The 2,292-nt window shown below is 38.3% G+C and overlaps 1 pseudogene; it reads right to left on the bottom strand.

Moving 5' to 3' along the window:
• Positions 1-280: 280 nt before the first annotated feature.
• LOC107664988 (butyrophilin subfamily 2 member A1-like) overlaps positions 281-2,292 on the bottom strand; it is an 11,229-nt pseudogene continuing 9,217 nt past the window's right edge.

Raw genomic sequence — 2,292 nt, 5'->3', positions numbered from 1 at the left:
TTTAGTGTGCATTAGCGGCAATATGCGTCGAATCAAAAGTCTATGCAGTGCTGCACGAAGTTAAACACACCTATTAGTTCAACCAGTAGTGCGCTGCAGGGATCATGTACTTTTGTAGGCCAAAACCCCGGAAATAAGATTTTAGCATTATAATACTTTCAGTCCTGAGGTCAATGGGTTTTCTGAAAAGGTTTTTGGTTAAATACCTGAAATAAGGTCTGTGGTTAACACAAGCTCAAGATATTTTCATGTTTAATTCCACAACATAAAATACATCAGTAATACTTCACATGATTTTTAAAAATATTTTACTTCTCTTGAAAAAGGCAGTTGCTAACAAGTGGCTAAATGGGCCTATAGAAGTTAAATATCACGCCGAACAGGTAAACTCTTCTTACATGCTTTCGCAGCCTCACTGGGTTTTATAATCATGGTCTTACAAACTATTCTCAAACTTTCAGGGAAAAATTATTTTTAATAAATACTGAAAGAAGGACATTTGTGACGTTGAAGTCATGCAACCATGGTGTAGTTAGTTTATAGGCTACATTTAGCTTTTTACATCTGGTGATTGTATTTAGGCTTCAAAATTTGTGCTCATTTGTGAATATGAACTTTTTGGTCACAGATCTTATTTTCTGTAAAAATCCAAAAACTTTGAGTAACCATCAGTACAAAAGCCAGTGGAAAAATCCTATTGGGTTCCAAACTTCCAGATTGGTCTACAGAAATAAGTCATCACTGCAAGCTCTCTCTGTGACTTGGGCAGGACTCTCTGTTTGTTCAGTCAGATTGTTTAACAACAGTATTTTAACATTTCCTTGATGATGCTAGTGGTGCAGATTTCACAGCTTTAGCTACTCTAAAAATATTAAAAATTCTCTCTATGCTTCTATTTTTTTGTAAGCATTGATCAATTACTGTTATTTTATGGTGTGTGTAATTTGTTCACATTCGTGTGCATAAAGATTGTGCGTTCATTATTAGCAGAACAGACATTGTCCCTTACAGAGACATCGCTCCCTTAGGTCTGCAGGCCTGATCACCATCTCGCGCACCATCTCCACCGTCCCAAACACCGGGTAAAGCTTCTCTGTGAACCTCTCGCTGTATGTGTAGATGTGTGCACGCTTCTGGGTGTCATAGAAGGACAGCTGCCCCTCCTCATAGTCCAGATAGACCCCCACCCTCCGTGGGATGAGCGACAGGGGCAGGGGTGTGGGCGGTGTGGTCAGGGCCTTGAGCTCGGAGCCCCTCTCCAGCCTGAGGGTCAAGTATCCACTCTGGGTGTTCAGCAGTCTGTAGCCTTTGCAGAGAGCTGATTCTTTGGCCACCCCGAGACGCCAATCACGGTCGCCCACTTCTACCTCCCAGTACCGGCGTCCCGACAAGAAGCCTTCAGAGCCGAGACAGCACCACCAGCTGTCGAAGCGCCGCAGGCTGTGAGGAACCTTGCGCCGCTCCAGACCGCACTGCATGCGCTTGCAGTCCTCAGACAGAACCAGAGCAGGGTTGGCCGTCTCTGGGTCAAGAGTCACCTCCACTGTAAAACAGAGCAGCACTTATGGTAAGATTTATGTCTTATGTGTATGGAAGGTTTTCAAGAAATTGAACAGTGGATAGAAAAATAACTGCACACTGCAAATTTAAATACTGACTAATTTTGATGTTATCATGTACTATATATGTACACTACCGCTCAAAAGTTTGGGATCAGTAAGACTTGTAATGTTTTTTAAAGAAGTCTCTTATGCTCATCAAGGCTGCATTTATTTGATAAAAAATACAGAAAAAAATATTGCAAAATGTTATTACAATATAAAACAATGGATTCTATTTTAATATACTTTAAAATATAATTTATTTCTGTGATGCAAAGCTGAATTTCCATCAGCCATTACTCCAGTGTAAAGTGTCACATGGTCCTTCAGAAATTATTCTAATATGCTGATTTATTATCAGTGTTGAAACTGTTGCGCTGCTTAATATTTTTTTTGGAACCTGTGATACTTTTTTCAGGATTCTTTGATGAATAAAAAGTTAAAAAGAAGAGCATTTATTTAAAATAGAAATCTTTTCTAACAATATACACTACAGTTCAAAAGTTTGGGGTCAGTAAATTTTTATTCTTTCTTTTTTTTTTTAAAGAAATTAAAACTTTTATTCAGCGAGGATGTGTTAAATTGATAAGAAGTGATAGCAAAGATTTATATTGTTAGAAAATATTTATATTTAGAATAAATGCTGTTCTTTTTGACTTTTTATTCATCAAAGAATCCTGAAAAAGTATCG

This window comes from Sinocyclocheilus anshuiensis, unplaced genomic scaffold (genome assembly GCF_001515605.1).
Source record: "Sinocyclocheilus anshuiensis isolate Anshui unplaced genomic scaffold, SAMN03320099.WGS_v1.1 scaffold363, whole genome shotgun sequence".
NCBI classification, from domain to species: Eukaryota; Metazoa; Chordata; class Actinopteri; order Cypriniformes; family Cyprinidae; genus Sinocyclocheilus; species Sinocyclocheilus anshuiensis.
Note: the sequence above shows the minus strand (reverse complement) of the source record. Positions and strands in the feature narration are given on the sequence as shown.